Genomic DNA, 27,578 nt, shown 5'->3' on the forward strand with positions numbered 1-27,578 from the left:
TTACCGGGGCGAATTTTCGGGGGCGAATCATCCTACAATCGTTTAAAACGTGTATTTATATGCGAGCACTACCTTGTTTTAGTCCTTTAAGATCACCCCATTTTAAAACTAAGGGTTTTAAATGGATTTGATGTAAATAGCCTTTTAGTTCTAGTAAAAACCTACAAAATGGTTTTTTAATGCACTTTCGATCATAAAAAATAATAGAGTTATATGATTAAAAAACGAATCATAATTTTTTTCAAACAATTCTGAAAGCACAAATCGCGTCGGGTCGCAAACTTATCCGCGGGAGGAAATTACATACTTTGCTCTCTTGATATATAAATAGCTATTATGCACATCCACGGAAATTAAAGTAATAGTAATAGTAATTTATTTATTTATATATTGAGCTCCTTAAATTTACAAAATGCGGTCCTGCTAAGTCAACGACTTAACAGCAGGTTCCGATCATACATTCATTATCTTTAATATGTATCTTATTCCTAGGTAATTGGCGCTGTTGAGGTGAAGTGGTGCAATCAATCTCTATTTAAACAAATTAGGTCAGTATGCTACATAATTCTTTTATGTTAGTGCCTTTATAAATGTAGTTTTGTCTGTGTTTGTGTCTATTTCTATTTCGTTATACATATAGCTTTCTATTCTATTCTATTCTATTCGCAGGGGAGCCCGACCGGGCAGCACTTAGGCACACCAGAGGCCCATTGTGCCTACCCCCTTTCTTCGCAACTGAGTTCAGAGCCCGTTCCTCTCAATGAAGGATAGGACCCTGTTTAGCCTAAGTTGCTTCACCCTCCTCGGTTCCAGGTATCTGTCTCCAAGGAGTTGATATCTGTCCCTGATCAAAGCGTCACAGTGACAGACCACATGCTCGGTAGTTTCATCTGCCTCGCCACAGAACCTGCACGTTGACTCCTCCGCGAGCCCAATGTTATGCAGGTGATAGTTGACCATCCAGCGTCCCGTAAGGACACCAGTGATCTTCCTAAGCTGGCTTCTATTCAGTTTTAGAAGCTTAGAAGACCCCGATTTGCCAACGGGCCCTGTTAGAAAGGCCTTGGACTGTCGGAGTCCGGTTACTTGTTGCCACTGAGCCTGGAATTGACTGGTCAACCAATCTTTAATCCTGGCCCTAACAACGGAGGGAGCAATCCCTAGGGTAGGCTCGGGCCCTACGAAGACCCCACCACTGCCTTCGCGAGCCAACTCGTCCGCCCTTTCGTTGCCCCCTATTCCGCAGTGCGCTGGCACCCAAATCAAGCTTACCCTATTAGACTCACCTAATCTATCTAGGGTTCGCCTGCAATCAAGCGCCGTAGCTGATCGGAACCTGTCTACCGACAGGGCCCTCAACGCCGCCTGACTATCACTGCATATGTATATATGCTTGTTACGGTAACCTCTACGGAGGTTTTCCTGTGCACAGGTCATGATGGCTAACATCTCTGCCTGAAACACGGTGCTATGCTGACCAAGGGAGACGCCGACGCTGGCTCTCGGTCGATCACCATATATACCCATGCCCGTTCCCCTTTCTGTTTGGGACCCGTCTGTAAACCACACGAGCCCCTCAGGTTTGAGGAACGAGCAATCCGAGTTCAGCCACTGCTCCCTATCCGGGAGAATGACTTTATAACGCTTTGGTCTTAGCAAGATAGCCCGGATCACGTCCCTCCTTGCAAGGAGGGGATCGGTTCTGAGGGTTTCCTCCCAGATCCGCCCGTGCCCAAGGCTGCCTCGATCCTTCCATTCGTCCCAATCGTTTAGCCGTATGGAAGCTTTCCGAGCCTCTGCCTCCACAGCTAAGTGTAAAGGCTCTAGTCCCAGAAGTGCCTCCATGGCCAAGGTTGGCGTGGTTTTTAGGGCTCCAGTGACTCCCAGACAGGCGAGTCGCTGGACCTTTCCTAGCTGCTTCCTGTAGGTTACCCTGCGCATGGCAGGCCACCATACAAGTGCACCATACAGTATTATTGGCCTTATCACTGCAGTGTAAAGCCAGTATACCAATCGAGGGTTCAAGCCCCATGTACAACCAAAAGCCCTTCTGCATGCCCATAGACATGCAGTGGCCTTTTTGCTTATGCGCTCAATGTGCCCTTTCCAGGTCAGGCGGGAGTCAATGATGACTCCCAGGTATTTTACTGACCTGGTCAGACCCAGTTGACGTCCTCGAAGAGCGAGCCCAGTAAGGTCCGCTCTCCTTCTATTCGTGAATGAAACAACCTCGGTCTTTTCCGGGTTAACGGAAAGGCCATGGCTACTGCACCACCTATCCACCTGTTCAAGAGCCCCCTGCATGAGCTCTTTCACGGTGTTTGGAAACTTCCCAGTTATGACGATCGCGAGATCGTCCGCGTATCCCTGTGTATACGCTCCCCCCTCGTTCAAGGTGCGGAGGAGCCCGTCTAGTACCAGGCACCACAGCAGTGGAGACAATACCCCACCCTGCGGACATCCTCTAGTAACCGATGAGCTCATCTCCGTCATCCCAATTGAGGATATAATGATTCTGCTTTCGAGCATGGCTCGGATCCATCTTACGATCGACCCATCAATACCAAAGCTCTCAGCAGCCTCACTAATCGAATCGAACGTGGTGTTGTTGAACGCACCCTCGATATCTAAAAAGGCTCCCAGAGCTATCCCCCCGGAAGACATTCCCTTTTCCAGCCTGCACACCAGGCTGTGTAGAGCCGTCTCCGTGGACATACCAGCCCTGTAAGCATGTTGGAACGGATGTAGTGGTCTACTAACCAGTACGCCATTCCTTATGTATGCATCCACCAGCTTCTCCACCGTTTTTAGAAGAAACGATGATAGGCTGATGGGCCTATAGTCCTTCGCCACGTCATATTTAGCACGACCCGGCTTAGGTAGGTACACAACTCTTACCTTCCTCCAGCTTTCGGGAATATACCCTAAAGCCAGAGAGGCTCTGAAGAGATGCAACAAGTGCAAGAGCAGCGGATCCAGGCCCTTCTGTAGAGAGCCGGGAATATCCCATCCGGTCCTGCACTCTTAAATGGGCTGAACGTGTTGATCGCCCATCTCAGAGATCCCTCGGTAACCACCCGGGAAGCTACCTTCCAGTTGATCGGCCTTACACCGACCCGAGTAGCTCCTTTTGGTGGGTCCGAAGTTAAGTAGTCCCCAGAGCCTGGAAAATGTGTTTCCAGGAGACATGTGAGTGCCTCACCCGCGGTAGACGTATATCTACCGCATGGAAGCCTCAGTGTCCCCACTTTTTGCCCCGGGTCCTTCAAAAGGATTTTACGAAGTTTTTGAACTTCAGGAAGACCTTCCATGTTACCACAGAAAGTCCTCCAAGATCCTCGTTTCGACCTCCGAATATGGTCCTTATACCTGCGCTGGGAGATCTTAAGATCTTCCCAGTCCGCAGGTAACTTAGTTCGAATGGCCCTATTAAAGAGCCTGCGAACCTCCTTACGAGCCTTTTCAAGGTCTGAGTTCCACCAAGGTGTTCTCTTCTTTCCTCGAAAGGTACGCAGTTTACAGCTGTCCTCATAGGACGCTGTTATGGCGTCACTTACTAATGCGGCCGCCTCTTCCACCTGCCCTGCTTTCCGACAGAGCAAAGGTGGTCTATCCAACCGGTCCGACAGTTTTGCCACATAGCAGTCCCAGTCAGTGGATCGGGGATTCCGAAACCTACAGGGCCCGCAGTGCAATGCCAGGTTCAGTTGGAAGAGAATGTGCCTGTGGTCCGAAAGCGACGGCTCATCAGACACTCTCCAATTCGTGATCATGTGAGCTATCGAAAAGGAGCCCAGCGTCAGATCAATGACCTCCTGCCTCCGCGCTGTGACGAAGGTAGGGGCTGTTCCCTGATTTAAAACATTCAAATCAGTTGTTTGCAAGTACTCCAGAAGGTGGTCGCCCCTCGAGTTCGTGTCCGTGCTGCCCCACACAACATGGTGTGCGTTTGCATCACAGCCAACCACAAGAGGGAGCCCATTACTTCGACAGTACTCTATCAACTCAGCCAGCTCCTTGGTTGGTGGAGCCCCTTCTGAGTCGTACGGGAGATAGGCGGAGCAGACCACCAAGTGCCTGCCCCGTCCTCTGTCATCTTTCAGCTGAAGTCGTAGAGCTACGAGATCCCTGAAACAAAAATCAGCCATTAGATAAGACTCGATTCGTCTATCGACATAAATGCAAGTCCTCGGGTTCAGTTGGATGTCCCTCTTATAATAAAGAGAGTCCTCCACCTGGCCCAGACCTCTTACTCGTCCCTTGTATACCCAAGGTTCTTGTATGAGGCATACGCCTGTCTGCTTTACAGCAAGTTGACGACCTATTAGATAGGTCGCCCCCTTACTGTGCTGCAAATTGCTCTGTAAGAAGGTTACTTTGTCCATCACTGATGTACTAGGTTCCCTCCTCCTTTAGCGATGCCGACGGTTCCGACCCCTGGTCGGAGCCAAGAACCGCCACACGAGCCAAAAGCTCGCTGACATCTTTCTCGATCTCTTCGGGTGCCGGGAGCAATCCCGCCGCCTCTTCGAGATCCACACCGCGAGGTTGAGCCCCCTCCGTCGCAACAGAACTAGGTCCCGCTGCTTCGGTGGAGCTCTCACCCTTACCTTGCGCAGCCGGAGCACCCGCTTTCGTCACAAAAGTGACGCGCGAGACCCCCGCGTGCGCCTGAAAGTTCTGTCGCTGGAGTGCCTGATAGGACGTCTCATCGACACCAAATGCGAGGAGAATCCTACCAGGCTCCTCCCTGCGAAAGAACGTCCTCCATAGACTCGTCCTGAAACCAGGATTTTGCCTCTGGAGGCGCTTCAAAATGGTGTCCGTGTCATCCGGGAGCCCGTACAACACAGCCATCACCTTGGTTACCCTCGGGACGTGCCTCTGAACTTTCAGCGACGCGCCATCCCAGGGCCGGATAAGAGGGACGGTCCTCTCCAACCAGTCCAAGGTCCACTGGTCCTCGCATTCGGCCACGATGGCACCCTGCGGATTCCAGCGGAACCCTGCCAGCCGAGGAAAGGGCCCTCCCTCCATCTGGTCTACGACTGCATTCAATGCAGCCATAATGCACCTCGACTGAGCCTCAGAGATGTCCACCTCCGGGTATGAAACCGGAACGACGGCCACCTTAAGCCCTGCCGCAGCGACTTGCCCATAAGTTCGTGGTGCACCCTTGGGTGCATCAGAACCTCTAGGCTTCTTCTCAGGCTGCCTTGAGCCAGACCCTGGAGTGCTTCCCTCTGATCTGAGACGCTTAGTCCCTGACGTCGGGTTGCCCCCCTGAGCCAACGACCCAGACGCAGCCTTAGGCTTTGGCGCAGAGCCCGCTTGACCCGAGGTTTTACCCTCGAGCCGGCGCTTCCTGGCCATCGCCTTCTGTGCGCCAGTCCTATTCTTCTTGCGAATAGGAGCTGACCCACCACCAGGTCCTTGGGTAAGGCCCTGCGTTGGAGCCGTCCCCTCTATCGAGGAGCCTGCCCCGTTACCGGACCCCTTTTGAGGGCCCGGCTTGTTGGTCCCCTCTGACGAGGAGCCCAGAAAGGTTTTGTTAGAAGATTCCATACAATTCCCACGAGTAGTGCGGAAATGCGGTCTCACCTGGGCAGAGCCGCTTGCCCAGGGCTTGGCTGCCAGCCCCTTCCCGAAGGAAAGGAGCCACCACTCGGAGGTCGCCCGGTATCCGAGGGGCACCGTTATCGACACTGCACCCCAGTGCCACGCAGTCCTCGGCACGGTCGCTAACACCTTGACTTGGGAGGTTGGTCCGCGGCGACGACCTTCGTCGCTACCAGTCTGGGTTTTAGCCCCGACGAGCCACTTATAATCGTCACTACCCACACCGAAGCACGAGTCACGTACGATCATTCAGGTGTCTGTATGGGCTTTCCCCTATCCGCCACCCGGGGACGCGCCCGATGGGTGCCTAACCACACGGGGTTATATAGCTTTAGAGTTACATGTTTTAGCGACCGTTCTCCGTGTTTATTATAGACACGGGGAATTACATATGTGATGCCTCTTGTTTGATAATTGTGTCTAATTCTTGTTTTAAACTGATTGTTTTGATAGTTGTTAATTATGTTATAAAACTTATAATATCCAGGTGGTGTTAATGTGTCTGCCCTTTCTAGTAACTCTGTTTTTCCCTTATCTCCATCATCTCTAATTTTTAGTAACTTAAGCTGTAATTTATTCAATTTTTCTACATATATATTTTCTATGCAACCCCAATTTTGCACCTCGTATCTCATGATTGATTCGAAAAGAGCTTTATAAACTAAGATCATTATTTCTTTGTTTGTGTATTTCTTCAAGGTATAAAAATTGCCTGTTAATCTTTTAAGTTTACTAAATATATAATCTATATGCCTACCGTATTTTAATTGATGGTCTATTTTAATTCCTAAGTACATTGTGTCATATACTTGTTTAATTACTGAACAATTACAAGTCAAATCCTTTAATCTACAATCGAATTTGTGCAGTTTAATTTCTATTGATTTATAGTTTTGCATATGTGCCGTTTTAAACAACATTGCAACCGTTTTACTACTATTTACAAAAACACTTTTTGCATCTAACCAGTCCAAAATTTTATTTAGTTCGTTTTGCAATACATATTCACATTGCTCAGGATTATCGTGGCTATAAAGTAGTACTACATCATCTGCATACATTAACATTTCACAAGTATGTAATACACTAAACATTTGATTGACGTATAGCAAAAATAGTATTGGACCTAAATTGCTACCCTGCGGTACACCACACGCACAAGGTTTCAGTTCACTAAGTTCATTGCATACTTTCACTGTGTAATACCGGCCTTGCAAATAACTCTTAAATTGCAGCTCTCTTCTCACGATTCCACAACCTTCCAAAACTTGTAATAACAGCCTGTGATCTATGGTGTCAAACGCCTTTGTGAAGTCAAGAAAAACCGCAATGGTATATTTCCCTTTATAAAGATTTGTATTAATTACGTCATTAAACTTGCACAGTAATTGCTCTGGGCTTTTATTTTGTTGAAAACCGAATTTATTTTTATGTATTATATTATTGTCTTTCAAATATTGCCTTAAATGTTGTACAACGTATTTTTCAAGTACCTTTTCGATCGCGGGTAAAATGCATATTGGTCTATAGTTATTATGACACTAGAACTACCTTTTTTATATATAGGTCGGGTTATAGACACTAAATTCCTCAGGGAATATACCGTTTTTTAATGATAAATTAATTAGTCTTGGGAAGAGATCACTAAACACTAAGCTGTTGTTTTTTAAGTCCATTGGTCTTATGCCATCATGCCCTGGTGACTTTTTAGGATTTAAGTTTTGTATTAGTTCACTAACTTGTTTTTTTATTAACCTTTGGTATATAGAAACTGCAATTAAGCTTATCCCTACCCTCAAGAGTCTTTATTGTATGTGTGCACTGTATTAAGTTCCGTTATTTGTTCTGTGAATTCGTCCGCAAAATTATTTACAATGGTTGTTAAATTATTATGTTTACTTAAGCTGCTTAGAATTTTTTCATCGACACTTTTGTTTTTACATCTATATGAAGTACGTTGTTGATTTCGCTCCATAATTTTGTGGGTTGTTTGATATATTTCCAAATCTGTTATTATACTTGCTCTTCTGGCCCCTTATGTCGTTATTCAGCTTGTTGCGAAACCGTTTAAATTGGTTTTGGTATTCAATGTTATTAGGATTCGACTTCCATCTTTTATATATGCGGTCCTTTTCTTTAATTTTATTTAATAACTCGTTTATCATCCATTCTTTAGTTGTGCGTCTTTTATCGGTGTTGTTATTTCCTGTAAACTTATTAACATCTTCGTTGATTTCCACTGACCAGTCTTTGTCGTTTATTGATTCACCTCCTTACGTTTGATTAGTTGCCTTCTTTCCTCTATTTCATCCTTTCTTATCCCTTCAAAACTAATAGCAGCACATATTAGGAAATGATCCGCAAGCTTGTAATGTATAGTAATAGTAATAGTAGTAGTAATGGTAATAGTAATAGTAATTTATTGTGTTAATACATTGAAGAAATGCTTACACTCGTCCGAAAATCGTATTAATTAAATTAATTAATATTAAAGTTTCCAAATGTCAGTGTTCACGTGTTGTGTTTATCTGCGCGACGCTATGCCGCTCGTGCCACAAGATAGTCGTAAGGTATTACAACAGGTCGCATTGTAACACTTGTCTTTCAATATACTATTTTTACACTATTTTTGGAATAATTAACAATGTATGCTACTTTTTATAATTTAAGTTTATTTAATCAATTCGTGAACATTTAATTTTTATTAGAAAAAACTTGTTTTGCGCATCTACTTTTTGAATTCGACAGAAAGGGGTACAATTTTTTATGAGTAAGATGGAATTGGTGAGCAAGTGTAAAATAATGACGAAGTTGCCACATTGTTTAGACCAATTTGTGAAATTGATATAAGAAAGCGTATAATTTATCGCTTACGTGAACAAATCGAGGGTCCCTATTTTAAATAGTGAGCGCGACAAATATGGATAGACACACCAAATTGTTATCAATTACCGTAACTGATATCTCATACACCGCGATTGATTACAATTTTTATTAAAATAATTTAAATAATTAGTGGAAATTCCGAACAAATTAAATCCGCGAATAAATCCACCAATGAATTGTATAAAGACGAGAGTTTCTTGGCCACGGCCAAAAATTGGTCAGATTTCCAGAATTTTGATTAAATTTAGTGCCAAAATTAATCTGATTTCAAATAAATAATTCAATTGAACCCGTGAAACCGCAAAAATAATCGACCAATCCGAGCGCGAGGCTGCGAATCCTTTCCGACAAAATCGTAATCAAAACTCGAATCAAATTATATACCGCGAATAGGCCCACCAATTTTATTTAATTGATCCAATTCAATTAAAATTTCAAAATTGTATTAAATCGGCGAATTATATACATGCGCAAAACCGCGAATTAAATTAATTCTGCGAGTATTACCTAAACCTCAAATAGAATCGGGCTGACAGAGTACTCCCTTCTACTTGTACCATTTTATTATTTTACATATTAAATTTTATTAAATGTGTAGTAGAGACTAACATTCGCAAACTTATGTTTAAATCCAACCGTCTCGTATTGATTTCGAGAGGAGAATATACTTATTATTTTATAACCGATTATCGATTTGCGATTGCGAATAAGAAAATTTATTTCAAATTGTTTCATTTATCTGTAATAATAAGGCGTTACTAGTATGTTTGGAATATACCTACCTTACAAAAAATTTAAGAAAATATGTGCGATTGACTTGTCCTGAAGTTCGTCGATGGGAAACGTAGGAAATTAATAATGCAATGTTATAAAAGATTCACAAGCTGAAATAGAAAACGTGTCCCACAAGGGAGGAAACCACGTACTGCAAAATATTTCGTTCAGTGCATTAAGTGAATATCAGTGCGTTTTATGCGCAATCATTGGTAGATATATTTATTTGACACTAAATAAACAACTGAAACTATCATTAATTAAACTAAACTTTTTACAATACGCGTTGATGAGGAAAGAATAAATGGAGATAACATTTTCCGATTGCAAAAGGGGCAAATGCAATTAAAGTTAAATCCGTTTCACTCAAAAGCTTGTTACAAAATGTTCATGTACTTTATGCCAAGTTTTACTATGTCATTAAATACAATTTAATTAAAACTTCAAGGAAAGTTTGATGAATTCTAAGTTTGATAATAATTAGATCTTTTAACCTCCGAAAAAACTTGTTCGTATCTAGCCTAAATTTCCACTGTAAATCACGTTCTGTTTTGAAAAGCGCATTTTCACTTTTCTCCAAATCCGAAAATATCAGAGATCGATTATGAATAGAGCAAACAGCGGTCGTAGAAAGCATTAGATAAATCAAGCGAGCCTTTTTATTCAAATCGCATGAGTGTTTCCATTGTACTCTAAAGCAAAACTCGATAAAAGTGAATATCGTTCTGGTATCTGTAAAAGCATGTGGATGTACGATATATGTAAAGGTGGATTCGGCGAATAACTATCGATTACACTTTGATAAATGTTTCCAGGGATAAAATACAAATCTCTAATAAATAGAAACATTAATTTACTGCCCTATATATAAAATGGACAATAATCCGGAAATGGGAATAATTTATACGGAAGACAAGCAAACAGTGTTCATATATACGCATTTTTTTGTAAATAATCCTAAAAGCAGTCAACAAGTGCTTAACAGAAAAGCAGTATGAATAATGCTAGTAAAAAAGTAATTTAGCGGCAACGTTCCCACACAAAAAACTCGGAACTCTTGTCCGATGTTACTGCGCGGTTTAGCGTGGTTTGATAAAACGCTAAAATGTCTTTTTTGTTCAGTTTGTAGCCAAGAGGTGAAAGATTGCTTAATGTATCTTGCGTTGTGTGACTACTACTTCAAAAAGGGCAGAGACAATTATTACAAATTTGGTTATACGGGGAGTAACTGATTTTGCATTTAATTTCCATATTTATCGTGGACAAAATACCATTCGATGTGAAAATTTCGAAAATAAACCGCAATAGAGAACAAGTCTACTATTTTAGCGTCTAACTAAAATATACCTTTCTGTTGAACAGTAGTCAACGGGAAAAGGGAACGTTTGGACTTCGGACGAGACGTCACACTAAAGTGGAAATATTTCGACAACTGAGTGTGAGAACAAGCTACTCTTTTCTCGTTTCTTGAACAAACAAACACAATAGATACAAGTAACGCAACATGCACTGCAAATACATGTCCACCCAATAAAGTTACACGTCCTACCACAGTTAAAAAACACAAAACTGTTTCTTCTCAGAATTTGTCGTTTTTTATTTTTTTGACTATGACTTGACTAGACGAACGACACGTACAGATAAACACTAATCGTTACTGGATTTTATCCGTGCGATTAGTTAACCAGGCTAGACCTGAGTTCTGACATTAAACACCGATCATAATAATAACAAAAAATGGTTAAATGTTAATGTTAGCTTGTAACAAAAAAAAGTGCCATTTGAACTGATGCGCTACCGTCTGCGGATTGTTGGACGTGAAAGATAACGTTGAGTCGGCGCTTGCCAATAAATAATATCTATGTATTCACTGGTACGACAAAATGTGCAATCTTGAACTGGTTCGCTACCGTCTGGCGTCAACGGTAGTCTGATTATATTTTAGAAAAAATATGAACAACAAACGATTTTCAATACCATAAATAAATAATAAATAAATAAATAAAGGTCGTGAGTTTCGCAGTATACAATCCTTCTTAAATCGCTCTGTAAAAAGATTGATGAAAATCGTAAAAGCGATCCCACTGTCCCACAATGTTGACTAGCGGCTCATAGTGTTTATTTTGGTCTTTAGAAGAGCGGCTTTACAGAAATATTGCCTTTGGGACTTCACTCAATGTTCTTTGTACAGCACCTCATGAACGAGCCATAGAGATTTATGACATCAGAGTTGATGTGATCTACACAACATATGGACCAGCCTTTCAATATGTTTTTTCCAGGTTTTTCGGGAATACCTACAATTACTAAGAAAAAAATTCATAGAGATATACAATTTCGTTTCATTTTTTGAGTATCAAAATCCTTGACTGTAGTACTGTTGAGTACAACGCTCTATCCGCTGTAGCAAAACACATACAGGGTGACAATTTGAAAACTTACCACCCCTCATATCTTAGTAAATAAACGAGATATTTAAAAAAATCAAAATCCGTTTCGGTAATTCGGAGGGGGAATCACAATGACATAGTTGGCGACGCATCCCCTCCAACCCCCTGCGCCCCAGCCACCCCAACTTGTAAATCTTAAATAGTGACCCCCCATTGTGATACGTCGTTGGAAAGCTCTGAAAAAATGCTTTCCAACCATACCAAATAGCATTACATTTAGGTTAGTAATTATCGTGCAAATCAAAAAAGGAACTGAACCATACTAAGTAAAAGAACCCCATATTACTGTCGGCTTCCGAAACATTCACATACTGTTATTTTTTGTAAACCCTAATTTGGAAGAATATATGAAAATTGACAGATAACTTGGAATTGGTATACAGAAAGATAATTTCCATTTCGTAAGAAGTTCTAAAAAAATGATGTTTAATCTGATTCAAATAAATCCTCCGAACATTTCGTAAAAGTATCTATTATGTACCTTTTCACAAAGAGAGATTTACATTTTCACATCATTATCCTTATACATAATTTATATTTTTAAATAAGGTTATATCTTTAAAGATAAGAAAAAATTGAATTTCCTTTTAGTTGAACTTTTATTCTGTGCTAAATTCTCAAACTCAGTTATACCGTTATAAATATCCGAACGAAGCCTCTAGTTTGAGTTTAAAACCTAAGCTTAGGCGACAAGAACAATTTAATAGGATGGAAAACCATTTCAGTTTGAAACTCGAATGAAAACGGAGAAGCTCGTATTTTTTAAAACTAAACGTTCATATTTTTTGCTTAAACTTATTTTGCTTTTTAACTACTTCCGTAATGAATCTACGTGGGAATGCAAGTTCCTGTACCTGGAGGGGTTGCTGAAATATTAGGCCTTACATCTACATTAATTATGCAAGCTAGTAACTTCGCCGAGAAGGTTATTGCTGTACCGGTCCGCGGCGAACGGTGTTCTATAATTTTTATATCCTTGAGAGGTTTCATTTTAAAATTTGTATATGGCTTGCCACGACAGCTTGTCGTTTTAAATATCTTGAAAATAAATTGGAAATTTAAGGCGTAACGAAATTCTTTCAATCACGGACCTGCATAATCTGGACGACATGATATAATAATGCATTGACGTCATTATATTATTATCGACACGTGTATGGATTGGTGGTCTACACGTGTCAAAACAAGAGCCATTAATATCTGTCTCTCGCAGGGTTGAATGTAGAATACTGAATCGGACACTGCTGTTTGTGATGCTGGTGATACAAGCAATAGAGGGGGTATTGTATGCATAAGGGTTGGCGATAATTTAAAATATGTGAATTTATTTTGGTAGGTTGGCGAAGTTTATCACTTTGGATGCCGTGCATGATGGGAAAAACACAACTTGTGAATACTGAACGTCGATAATAATTTTCATTCTGCTAAAGAATGTATTGTCTCGATTAAACCACAATAAACCCAGTCAGATTACGTAATACTAAGTTTAGTGTCATTTTAATATAGGGAAGCGATAATTTTATTACACTATTTGAAGATGTCTATATTCTATTGCAAAGTCCGGGAAAGCTTTGTCAAATTTTGCTAGGTTTGATTGGAACTTTGCGTTTTCCTTCATCACTTAAAACTGATACCGTTGTGTTATTCAAATATGAACACAAGAGTTAAGTGATTATTTCTCTTGTCTTGTTTTATCTCTTCTTTTATGAGGCAATTATAATTATGGTTTTCAGCCTCATAATTCCGCTTTCTAGGTCAGCTGAGCTATTTGCATAAGAGCGTTTTACGATGAACGTTTTCATTAAAATTCCACAACAGAAACTTCATTTCTTTATATTGCAGAAAAATCACTTACGCTAATGTTAAGAAATTTATTTTTGGTTTTTATTGCGTCAAAGTAAAACGAACTGCTGAACGCTTTCTGAAATATATCATATTACCAATGAATGGGCATTTCTTTTTCACTACTTGAGATTTAAAAATATTGTAGTAGGAACACGAGTGACGAGGTGGCTGTCAATGTAATGCTTCCATTTGGCTGATCAGTAGAAAAATAAATATACCGTATCAGGCAAAAGTACAAAACCTTTTAATTATTCAAATGGGGCAGGGACAACATCTCATGGTATACGTTTTCTGCCGAAATCTATTAACAAATATATATTATCTATTTAAACAGAAAGGTAAAGAACAAAATTTTTAACCGTCTAATGCCGGGGTACGTAAAATGACCCATCTTACTTGCAATTATTTTCTGCCACTATAAAAAATGTAGCGCGGAGTAATTGAATTTATATTTAATCTCACTGCGGAAGCTGTGAGCTTGGAGTGCGCGCACCGCGGAAATATTTTCCATAAGCAATACAAACGTGTTACGTACGTTACGTCAAAGTAAACTAATAGTCCAGTCAAATTACGGTTTGGGTTGGATGTTGTCACTTCACTGAACGAAACCAAGCGCATCCTATGTAAAAAATCTGCTGAACCCGAAAATCATAGTCCCCCGGCCGGAAACGGCCGGAACATATTGTTATTAACAAAAAATGAAGAAAAAATGAGAAAATGTCGCGTTTTTTCGCATTTGACTTCGAATATCTCGTTAACTATTGCTCTAAAATTAACAGTTTGTTATTACCAAGTAAAATTCACCCGATCTTTTTGAAAATCCGTATTTAATAACTTCTTTTGATAACAAAACAATTTGACAAACCCGATCACCGTAGGTTTCATAGTAATTGATTAATTAAATTTAAATTTAAATTTGATTGGTTGTTATAATTTTGATTTTCGGAAGAAAGGTTTCACCTTAAATACGACTTGCATAGGAATAGCGTCGCTTTTTGCTTCAGTCAACGCAGAACCACGTTTCTTTGAAAATTTAAATCAGCTTTAAGCCAAGTTCAGGGCCCAAGTGCGGTTAATTTAAAATGCGCAGTACGCACAGTTTACGCAGTTAAGTCTTGTTGAAGATTGAAATCAGCTTTTACTCAGGTTCAGAGCGGAACTACGTTTATTTGAAGTTTTAAAATTCGCTGTACGCAGAGTTTACGAAGAACTGCGTATCATTGAAGATTTAATTCGCTTTATGCAAATTTGCATATTTACATTTTTGAAATCAGAAAATCATGCTCTACCAAATGACACAAAAAGGCAAAATGACTTCCATAAGAAAAATGGATGGTTAACCGCAAACGAAACGTCAGACTTAAAATTTAAAATTAACATCTTGTAGAGGGAAGAAAGTGACCATAAAATCTTTTTAAGTAACTTCGGTAAAAAATAAAGACGAGTTTGCTTAATTTCGTTTTGTTCATGATATCTCTGAAAGTAGCGGACTTTTTTCAGTTTGAAAACAAAATTTTGTTAAGTATCAAAATACACAACTTTGCCAAATTTAAACTACCTACATACCTATCTCTTACTGTTTCCGAGGTCCCCATGGTGACCCTCGAATTTGAATCAGCCTGATGTATACAACCATAGTGTCAAGTAAAGACACTATGATGCGCTGTTTATACACTTTCAAAGAATGCACTATGTGCTTTAACACTATATTAACTGTTGACTTATCATTTATATACCTACACTTAAAAACAACACACGACAACAATTTCCAAGAAATGTATTTTTTTAAAAAACGGTATGAATTACATTAGGCATGCTTCCCATAAGAAAACTACCTATTGAGATATATGACACAATACTGATGGCTGGACAAGGATATCAAAACACGACTATCTAACACCAAAGAAGAATAATTATTTTGTCTTTGCTTAGAATACGATGACATAAATGTAGCTGTAATAATGTCACAAAACTTGAGAAAGTGAGATCGTTTATCATCACACCTCTCTACTATTTAATTCCTTATTACAATTTCACAATAGACTATCTATTGTTTCGTACTATATTATGTCGCTGGAAAATTAAACTAAAACACTTGAAAAATTATTTAAACAGCCTTAAATGTTTGCATGAGGAGAAGGAGAACACATTTTCAGTTACGTTCATTTTTTCATACACGAAGGTTAAAACGCTCCCAAGGAAACAAATTACACCGAGACACAAATATGACAGGCGTAATATTGCTTTTGCTTTGTTTAGAAATTCTGAAGTCCTCTGCTGAACTAAATTTAGTAGAATAAAATCATCTTTCCAACCGCGCCTCTACCAAACCGTTTTGCCAAATAGCAAAACGGTTTGCTTTGAAGAAATGCATTTATATACCAAGATCGTTAACTTGCAGCACAGATGTGACATTCATAAAACTCAATAAACTCTACACCAAAGCTACAATGCTGTGAAGTGTCATATTTTTATATGCATCTAGCCTTACTTTCGTACTCGACATTTCCACATTCGTTCCCTTTACGACATCAGAATATAACGCGTGAATTATGTAAAAACATTTCCAAAATGTTACACCATGTGGGATCCACCGTAAAAGTAAAAGCTTTTAATAATGTCCTACTGCATGCTGCATGCATGATTTCCTTTTCTATTATTTCCCCTATTCGTACCTCTTTTTCCTTTTAAGACGAAACCACTGCATATCCATTTACATGATAGCTTGCTTTTAAACAAAACATTTCAGATACTAGGCATTTTCCTTTGTAGATATTCCTATACTTTAGAAATGAAAAAGTCATGTGTTCGCAATAAATGACGCTATTGAAAGCGATTTATAGTGATTTTATGCTCTTGTGCAATTTTATGTTCCTTGTAAATGTAAATTATAACAATAAATTTGGGGGATCCTGTACGCGCGCGTTGTACTAATTAACTAACTCTAAACATTGATTTTAGCCAATGGACATGATTTACTCTCATTAAATAAGTGGACAAGTTCGTAATTCTACTGTAGTTGCCATTGTACGAGTAATTTCACCAAACACAGTTTCACTATCTCACCGCTGCTTAGACCGGAAGGCGACAGAACTATGGTTATGTTCAATATGGCATGAACTTTTTTTAATTCAATTTTCGTAATCTGCATATTCTAAAAATATCTGTTTTTGGCTGTAAACTGTAACGTAAAGTTAATACGTGATTTTGGTCATTTAAATAAAATTAAGTATGAATGTTCATAGAAACTAACATTATAACGATAAATTAAGGTAAAAAGATTCTTAATCTACGACGGTGTCATTATGACAGATTTAGCATGGTCAATTGGATGTCATTATGGCTTTCATAAAAGCACTAGTGTTCTTATAAATTCATAAAAGCACGCCAATGATTACTGCTACTATTTTCTACAGCAAACGTAAAATTTGACAAACGTGAATACCATGGCCTCCACTAGTATGTACACTTGATAATTTTTTTATAATTTACGAAAACGTTTAGATAACACAAAAATGCGAATGAAATCTATTTGAGCCGCCGTAGATTAAATTTTGAATGATACACGTTTTATATGAACGTTATTAATGAAACTTGTGTAACTAAAGTCACTTGGCTACGCCTCATGAATTTAAGTTTAACGTTAGATGACTCACCGTGTATATCCTTTGTCTTCCGGCGTTGGTGTCGATATTTTGGGAACTGACCTCACTTTTACTTTTTTACTTCCAGCTAGCTCAGTTATACATAGGTTAAGTAATAAGAAATAATTAAGTGAATTTTGATTTTCGCAGGTAAATGGTTAATTTTGCAAATAATATTCAAAATTTGGGGTAATATACTCCAATATGCCTGGAGGGATTACGCAATTTTCATAATTCGGTGTACTTTTGAAATTTAAACTTTTTCTGTCTCTGTAAGAAAAATAATTGTGATAATTCCAATCGTATAAGATTACATTAATTTGAATACATTTATTTTAACTAAATACACAAATAAATCAACTCAATACAGTTATGATGAACATAAAACGAAAACCTAAACTTAAACTAAGTAACTAAACAAATTTAATTTTGGAAATTAAATTGAACACGCAGTCACCGGGTTAAATTCAAACGTCTCAAACAAACTGACACTCTAACTTCACGCTGGGTGTCATCGACATTTTCAAAAATTTCTTTTACTATAATTTTGTCCTCATTTTGTGCTAATTTTTGCTGCTAATTTAAAATTTTGTGCTCGTCAGGTTAATGAGTAATTCAGTTTTTTTCTGAGGACACTCCAACTTCAAGCTCTAGTATTCTGGAAATTGTTTTATATTTCTTTAACTCGTTTAATTATTAAGGAAATGACTATTTTTATGTAGCCAGAGGAAAAAAAACACCTTTCCGACGATATCAAATAGGATCAATTTATTCAATTATTTTGCTTTCAATAATAATGTCTGATTGCGGTATGTATACGGACAAATTTCCCATTTCACTTTCATATTAATAGGTAAAATATTTAACTGTACAGCTCATATTAACGAAGGTATAAGATATACCTATTCCATACTTTTGACTAACCCTGTATATAATATTTTGAGTTTTGTAAGTTTAATGGTTATTTGAATCTTAGAGACACCGTTTGGTTAGTAATAATTATTTGAAATATTTTATTATATATATTATTGAAATAATAATTTGCTTTGCGCGTGTTAGTGTTCCTGAAGTCACTCTATTTACTAAAACTGCTGACAAAAGGAAATAAACAACCATTTCTTAAGAATTCCGTCTGAAAAACTTTTCTGCGTCCTTTGGCCACAATTCATTCGAAATATGTGAAACAATAATTATATAATATAATTATATATTATATAATTATCCGCGCAGAGTAAAATTCATTACGCGAAAAAAATTTTTGTTTTTTCTAGAATTATTCTAGAAAAAACAAAAATTTTTTTCGCGTAATGAATTTTACTCTGCGCGGATAATTAATGCGCGATTTTGAAGAGCCTGTTACAACTGCACTAATACCAGATTAGTTATGTTAGTATTGTCATATTAGTTATTAGATACTTATAATTGGAAGCCTATATCGTTCTAGTTTAAGACACCGGAATAATTGTAACGCTATCGTTCTTAGAAAAAGAAATATGAGAGTGCAAAGATAGAAGAACACGGATTTACTGTCGTGGTTTATCTTCGAAGACTTTAAACCTTAAAATTAATAATTTCCAGTGTTATTAAAAAATTATAAACACCATGATTTAATTACATACACTATTGACAAGCTCTCAATGAAATTTCGTCGCTCTATATTAAACGGATCCGGAGTAAAACAAAATTAAATAGTGTTCAAACTGCCTCATAAAGTCACCGCGCTTTTCTGCCTTATCTGTAACAGATAACGCAAACAAACAAGAGGGATAGTGAATGTTTAACGTCCGATACTAATCAGCTAAATCCTATGCTATAACCGTAATTAATACTCAATCAGGGTTAATAATAATAACTTTACACTAGCAAAAAAGGCAAAATTTTGACTCAACCACAAATCGTCCGTACAAATCGGTGTATCAAAGAATGAACGTGACGTTAACTCAAGAAAAACTACTTTACGATGCACAAATAACTAAATTTCTACACAACAGCAAGGTTCACACATTTCTGAACAGAATGGTGTGGGTCCTAATTCTTTCTACTCCAACAAAAATTTTCGAACGATTTTGCGGGTCCCCGCTGTACTATGACGGATATTACAGATGTATAATTTGTAATATACATATTCAATTTTTAATAATATTTGGTCTCCTTCACATAAAAACATTTTAACACATATATGCCAACTCATATTTTTAAAAAAGTCTTAACAGACGAAACGTCAACAACTTTAACAATGATGCCGCTGATAAGGATGTATTAAAAAATCGTTACTTGCTGCTTTATTTAGCTGTTTTTTCTTCAACCGACCCCAATTGAATTCTACTAAAATTATGCATTTCACTGACCAAAGTATGAGCAAGGGTATATTATAACTTAGCCTAAAAAACCATTAGTGAAGGCTGGCTCAATTTGTGACACGCATGTGGCATGTTCATCATAATATATTAGCACAGATTAACTAATCTGTGATATTAGGTTAAGGTGTGTTTTTTTAAGTGAACATAGGTATAATACCACTTTGAGGAAAAAGCCAGTGAATGGATTGTATAAAGAGATAGTCTGATGAATTCTCCTGCTATTTGTTGACGACCGACTATTTAAATTTTTTTAGCGCATTTCCATAACAATTAAAAAAAAATGCGCTATTATGGCCCGTTTGTCCGTCCGGCTGTCCGCTCGATCGCTACTAGATCTTTATCTTAAAAGCTATTGCTCTACTTTTTTCGCCATTTGGTTCCTTATGGTGCCGAGGCTTGCACCAAAAAAGGAATTTTTTCTGCGTTTATTACTAAAAAAGTTATAGTAAAAAATCCATTTTCCATGTCCAATAATTTTACACTTTTGCCGTTTATTAACGATCCCAAAGATCGTTTATAATGTTGTATTGTCTGTCTGTCTGTTTGACTGTTGGCTGTTTGTCTGTCTGTCTGCTCGTGTGCACGATCTTTGTTTAGAAACATCGGATCGCTTTGAAAACGGTACGCACGTTGTTAAAGATATAATAAAGGTTGCTATTGTTTTTCAGTTACGTAGACTAACAGGCGAAAAAGTTACAGCCCAAAAACTGACCAGACCTTAAAAAAATGTGGTTCTTTTATCATTCGTGTTACAAAGAACATATGAATGTCCATTTTTCTATGTTAGTAAACATCCCTTAAACTTCAAGAAACTATGCAGGGGAATTTAAAAAATGTGCGCATGCGCAATCCAATTTTTTTATTTGTTAAGATACTTTTTTTTTTTTTTTTTTTTTTTTTTTTTTTTTTTAATCGACATTTGCTCATTTACAATCTACATCTATACAGAGTATTAAGTAAATGTGTTGTTTGCATTTAATCTGCAAAGGAAACAATCAGTATTGTTTCTCCCTCTCAGTTGCTATTTCATTGGTGTACTAAGTCCGGGGGCCATGTTCTGTGCAGTCTCCTCGTGGTTGGGCCATTGGTGTATAGTTGGTCTATTAGGTCGTTTGTGTGGTTGGCTATCTGCTTGTTGTACGAGTTCGTTATTCTCAGTATTTCAGCTGTCACGAAGGGAATCTTCAGGTCATTGTGGAGTGTTTGGTTACTCACGTACCATGGAGTGTTTACAATTGCTCTTAGAGTTTTAGATTGGAATCTTTGGATGCTATTGATCGACGACGGTTTTGCGCATCCCCAGAGTTGAATACCGTATGTCCATATGGGTTTCAGCATAGCTTTATATAGTAATATTTTGTTGTTCAGCGAAAGTTTTGATTTTCTACTTAGGAGCCATTGCATTTGTCGGAATTTTATGTTTAGTTGATTTCTTTTGGACTGTATGTGTTTTTTCCATGTGAGCCTTTGGTCTAGATGAAGGCCGAGGTATTTTACGTCTGTTGCTGTAGGAATTCTCTCATTGTTCATCGTTACAGGCGGGCATACTTCTCGTCTCATGGTGAATGTAATTTGCACTGACTTTGTTGTATTGATTTTTGTCCGCCATTTAGTGTACCAGTCTTGAAGTACGTTGAGGTGGGTTTGTAAGTCCGCGGAGGCGTTTATAGGGTTCTCGTTTGGTTGGCGATGACTGCAACGTCATCAGCGAAAGACGCGATTTCCGTGTTGGCAGAGTGAGGTATATCTGCGGTGTAAATGAGGAAAAGCAGCGGTCCTAACACACTACCCTGGGGGACTCCAGATTTAATAGGGTAAAACTTAGAATATTGGTCTGAATGTTTAACAGAGAAGTGTCTGTATGATATATATGATTTTAGGAGTAGGAAGTAGTTGTGGGATAGCGCGTTCTTTAGCTTGAATATTAGGCCTCTGTGCCAAACCTTGTCAAAAGCTTGAGAGGTGTCAAGGAAGACTGCATTGCAAAATTTCTTTTCTTCGAGACTACTGGATATTGTGTTGACAATTCTGTGGACTTGCTGGATTGTGGAGTGTTTTTCTCGGAATCCGAATTGATGGTTGGGGAGTAGTGTTGAGAGATCATGATCTTTATATAGTCTCTTTAGAAAGAGTCTTTTAAAAACCTTGCTTGTGATAGGTAGTAGACTAATGGGTCTATAAGACGACGGTTCTTGTGGCGGCTTTCCAGGTTTATGTATCATGATTATTTCTGCGTATTTCCAGATTGTAGGGAAATATGCTAGCCGAAGCATGCCGTTAAATATAGTTGTTAGGAGAATAATGGCTTTCTTAGGGAGGTGTTTTAGTACTTCTCCAGTGATGAGGTCATATCCTGGGGCTTTATGTATGTTTAGCAGTTTGATTTCTTCCTTTACTTCGGTGGGTGAGAAGGCTTTTATAGGTGGGGACATTTGGCAAGGAGTGTCGATAGAATTTTCTATTTCTTGATCAGTATGGTCTGGTTGGGTTGTAAAGACATTGACTAGGTGCGAAGCAAATACGTCTGCCTTTTCTTTGTCGGAACGAGCCCACTCGCCATTAGGTTGACGGATAGGAGGTACTGGTGTTTGCGGTCTTTTTAGTTTTTTTGTTGCCTTCCAGAGCGTGTTGTCGTTTGCAGACAGTTTGGAAATGTAGTGCTCAAAGGTGTTGTTTTGTACGTCCATGAGAGCTTTTTTCAGTTTCCGGCTTAATCTGTTGTATGTTGGTCCGCGACATTTCGTGACCTTTGCCAGATCCGTCTAGCTTGACGTTTTTCTGATATAAGCTGGCGGATGTGTAGTGGTATGCTCGTGGTGTATGTTTTATTTTGTTCGTTTTGTGGGGTTGATTTCCAGGCTGCGTCTTGTACTACCTGCGTAAAGTATTGCGCTGCTTCGTCAACGTCTGTTGGGGATTTGAGCCGCAGCTTAAGATTTACTTTTTCTAGCTGATGCTGGAAGGAGATCCAGTCAGTGTTCTTCGAGGTTAGTTTAGGTGGAGGTAATTTTTGAATCATCATAGTACTTATGTTGTTTATAACTGGAGTGTGGTCGGAGGCGAGGTCGTTGTTGGATTCTATTATGCAGTTATTTCTTGATATACCATGTGTTATGTAGAAGTCCAGGAGGTCAGGGAGTTTTCTAGGGTCACTTGGCCAGTAGGAAGGTTCGCCGCTACTAAGAAAGTCGTAGCTATTGTCGTTCATTGCCCGTAAAAGATTTCGGCCTTTTGTCGTAATTACTCGGGACCCCCAGTGTGTGTGTTTGGCATTCCAGTCTCCCCCGGCTATAAATCTATTACCAAGCGTGCTAAAGAAGTCTTTATATTCATCTGTGGATATTGTGTGTCGTGGCGGACTGTACACAGCTGTAACCGTCAATTGACATGGATTGGCCTTTATTTTGATGCTGGTTGCTTGTATTTTGTCTGTTTGGAATTTGGGTAATTCATGATGCAAGATAGATTTGCGAATGAGTATCACAGAGCCTGCATGGGCGGTACCATCTGGATGGGGAGTGCTATAGGTGGAATATTGCGGTATGTTAAACGTTGTCAGATTGGTGAAATGTGATTCGGAAATGAGCATAATGTCAATCTTGTTTATATTTAAAAATGTAATAACTTCCTGCTTATGATTTAGCAGTCCGTTGGCATTCCATGTCGCAATTCTGAGTATGTTTAAGCGGTTCATGGTTGTAGTTTCCCAATGACTGTGGTTAGTAGGTTTAAAATCATACTGTTCTGGCTCATTAGCTGTGCAAACATGTTTTTGAATTCCATTAGGAAGGCTGACAGTTGATTTTCTAGATTTAATTGTGGTGCTGTTTGACTGTTTGGATTCGTTGCTTGTGCATACGTTCGTTGATCGGTGTGTAGGATGGTGGTTTGTTGTCTCGTTTGTGGTGTGTTTGGGATTCTGTACATATCTTCATTTGAATTGATTGCTTGAGACTGGGCTTGTTCATATCCTCTAGAAGTCCTGTTTCGTGCTAATACTAATTCTTTGTATACTGTGCAACCTTTGTAGTTTGCAGGATGGTTGTCGCCACATAGTGCACATTTAGCGGGTGTATTGCTTGGTTTATTGCAAGTTTTTGAATCGTGTGAAAGACCACACTTTACGCAGTAGAATGGTTTTAGGCAATAGGTTTTGGAGTGACCATAGGATTGGCATCTGGTACATTGGATTATGCTGTGATTCTTTTTTGGAGCTTCAATAGTTACTTTGCTGTTGCATAGGAATTCTTGCTTGAAGATTTCTTTATTATTTTGCTGGGGTTCTAGATCAACGAAGAATAACGCTAGGGGGTTTTTGGTTTCTCTGTGTTGGACGTTCATAACGTTGCGAACTTTGTGACCTGCTTTTTCCAGTTCAGATTTTATTTCTTCAGTCGGTATGGAGTGGTGAAGATGGCGTATTACTATTCTATATGCTCGTTCCTCTTTTATTTGATACGTATGATGGATGATGTTTTCGTCCTTTAGATGAAGATACTTAAATGAAATTTTGTATATAGGCACCTCAAATAGAAGTGAAACTAATAGCAATGGAATAAAATCAACTCCTTAAGTTGTGTAAAATTGATCGCAACGTGAAGATCTCGAGGATCGTTCGGTATTCGGTTGTATCAGATTTTTGCGCTTATGTATTCTTATGCGCCAAAAAGATTCTTATAAAAACAAATTTAAATGGCGTGTGAAAGAATAGGTTGGGTGTGCGTAGTTATCTTTCTTATTTGTGGACGGATTTTTTTGGTTTAATGACTTTGGCTGGAGTAACTAGTTTTTCGTACAAACACTTCTGTGGAAATGCGCTTCTTGTAAATCGTTTACGCTTACTTTTTCAACTTGTTAATTTTTTGAGACAACTGTGCGGGACAAAACTGGAATAAATATTTATGTACCTTTTACACCTAGGTACTTGACTCAGAAGTATGACGTGAATCATACATTTTTAGAAAAAGGACCTACTCTACCTGAAGGAGGTGTGCATAGTGGGCTGCAATAAAGAGTCCAATCTACACACTAGAGCGCAGAGCCTAATAATTATTAGGTCCGCTAAAAGAAATCCAGCCTTATGCATTGTGTCCAACATAAGGATGTCTATCATTGGGATCTCCGAAACCATAGAGGATACGCCGATAGTCAATTAGAGAAAAGATGCCCAATTAAGGAGCTATTATCATGCTTTAAAGAAAACAGGAAAATCTCTTTTACTTCCGAAGATATGTCAGATTGTTATTTGAACAGATACAAAAAAAATAACTCATAATAATAACTTCATTGTCACTTTTTGAGCTCTACAAGCGTTAAGAGATTTTCAATACAACATTTCGTTTCGGAGAATCATCGTCAACTTTATTTTTTATATGCCGCGTAAAAAAGTACATACTGTATAAGTAGCATTTTTTATTACGCATACAAATACAACGATGTATGGCACACACAAAAAACAAAAGTTGGAAACTGTTGGTTTCAACAAGATGGTGCACCCGCGTACATCACCCTAATGGTGTAAGAATACCTATCGGACACATTTTCCATTTTCCCGGAAATAGCCCGATAGGTATTCTCGCACGATTATGCCGTTGTGCGCGAGTGCATCATCCGGTTGAAACCAACAGTTTCCAACTTTTGTTTTGTTTGTGTTGTATTCGTAATAAAAAATGATACTCAATACAGTATGTACTTTTTTTACGGACCATATAAAAAAATAAATTTCTCCGAAACGAAAAGTTGCGTTAAGAGATGTTCAATACAACACGTTGTATTTAAAATCTCTTAACGCTCTTTTATAGAACTCAAAAAATGGCAACTAGAAAGTGTGTTTTATTAACGTACTCGAAATCGTTTATAATTTTGTACCTCTGCACCTCAAATAAAAGTAAAACTAATGCCGATTCAAAAATTTGTTTTCCGTACTTGCATGACTTCCCGAATTTGCCATGCGCGCACAGAAAAAGCCTGCTTTCGGGACTCCAAATGAAATATACTATTACAAGCTATGCTGATCTGGTGGGACAGAATCAATCCCTTAAGGTGTGTTCTAAAAATGAAGAAGATCTCGAGTATCGTTCGGTATTCAGTTGTATCGGATTTTTTTTGTATCTGTTCAAATAACATCAGAAAAAAATAAAAACGAATCTGCAATTTTCTGTTTTTCTGACATATTTTCGGAAGTAATTAGTAATTTCCCGTTTTATTTAAAGCATGATAATAACTCTTTGATTGCGCATCTTTTCTCTAATTTGACCATCGTCGTATATACCTAGTGTATATACCTAGTGGTTGAGTTGCCTCGAGAAAATATAATATGATCTTAATTCATTTGATGTTAGTTCAGTGTTTTCGTAACAAAAGTGAATTAAAAAATGTCATCTACAAGAAAATAATACACTATTATTACACATAGTATATTATAAAGCAGTAGATATTCTTACTAGGTATATTCACAAACGTACTATGTACTAGCCAATTTCGGTTATATTTAATATTCTAAAGGCTAATTGTAACCATTGTAGTCATACCGTAAAAACTACGAAAAATCGTTTCATGACGAATTAGTTTCTGCGACTTGGCATGGTTCTGCCCTCAAATGACGATATACATGGATCTAACTTACTATTAGCACAGTGCTATTAGTATTACCGGTGTCCAAGTAGTGCATGTTGGTTGAAGCTCTATTGGTGCCGTGCCGATTCAATGACAAAATGCCTTCTTGCCGGTAGGGAGTATACGTATCTTTTCTACGAAGTTAAGTTGATTAATTTCTCTTTGACTGTAGACAGTCATTTATTACATTCGTGTGTTGAAATGAAAAGTCACCCCATGTCATACACAGTAAAAACATAAGAAATAAAGGAAACATTAGGGGATATTTCATTTTCTTGTTTGCGAATCTCATTCCATGCAGCACTTGCCATTAACGACAACAAATGTAGCGAAACTAGAAATAATTTAAGTGCACAGCTTGTACTATACGGAATATAAGGATATAAAATGCAATATTAGAAGCAAAACCCTCAAACTCGACATTTGTATTAGACGAACTTAATTTTTTATTCAATGACGAAAGGTACTCGTCCATTCGATGCATTATCAAATACGTAGGTATTACATTCACACGACATACCTACGAAACAACCTGCTCCACCTGAGCTGAGATTTTGCAACATACACGTTCACAAAGGCTATAATGACGTCAACACATAATTTTGCCATTTCGTTACTGCCAGTAAAACATCACGATCCCATACAGAAAGGATCGTAATATACGCTTCAACCACCGTCAATGTATTATGCTTACTTGCTTTGCCTCTAAAAGACACAATGTAACAATAGCCGGATGTTTTCATTATCAAATGCTCCGTTATTCTGAAGTACCTAGATCAAAGTGAAAATAGTAAAACGATACAATTTAATTTATGCTTTAGTTACCTAGTTTCAATAAAATAGTGATCAAAGACGCTAACGACAAACGTAATAAAATATCTATAATACTTTTATCTGAATTTTCCGTTACCCTCAATCATTCTCCCTGTTATCACCGTGAATTATTCCCAAGCGATCATAGGATGCAATATACCATACAGGAACACAGAAAGACACTCTCTACGCAGTACTCGAAACAGATTTACAGTATCATTGAATGCCTAAAAAGTTCTCGCAACTATGAGATTCATTACCATTACGTCTCGCACCACTCACTTTTTATATGTTTGCAAACTTTTCGTATTTAGATCCTTTCACAGTTCAGCATCTTCTTGCCTCTCAGAAGCCACACCACTGTTTCACTTCTGCAATCGATTTCTCATGGCCTCACTGATCTAACTTTTCCCCTCTTAATGGATTGAGTTGGAGTGTCGATTCTCCTGTACGTAATAGCTCTTCAGTTCGATTTCGTAATTTCGTGCTAGATAACATTCTCAAGATTTTACTTGGTAAAGCTACTTTTGCATCACAAGGTAGATTGTATATTGTATACATTTTTGTCAAAT

This window comes from Photinus pyralis, unplaced genomic scaffold (genome assembly GCF_008802855.1).
Source record: "Photinus pyralis isolate 1611_PpyrPB1 unplaced genomic scaffold, Ppyr1.3 Ppyr1.4_LG2, whole genome shotgun sequence".
Taxonomy (NCBI): domain Eukaryota; kingdom Metazoa; phylum Arthropoda; class Insecta; order Coleoptera; family Lampyridae; genus Photinus; species Photinus pyralis.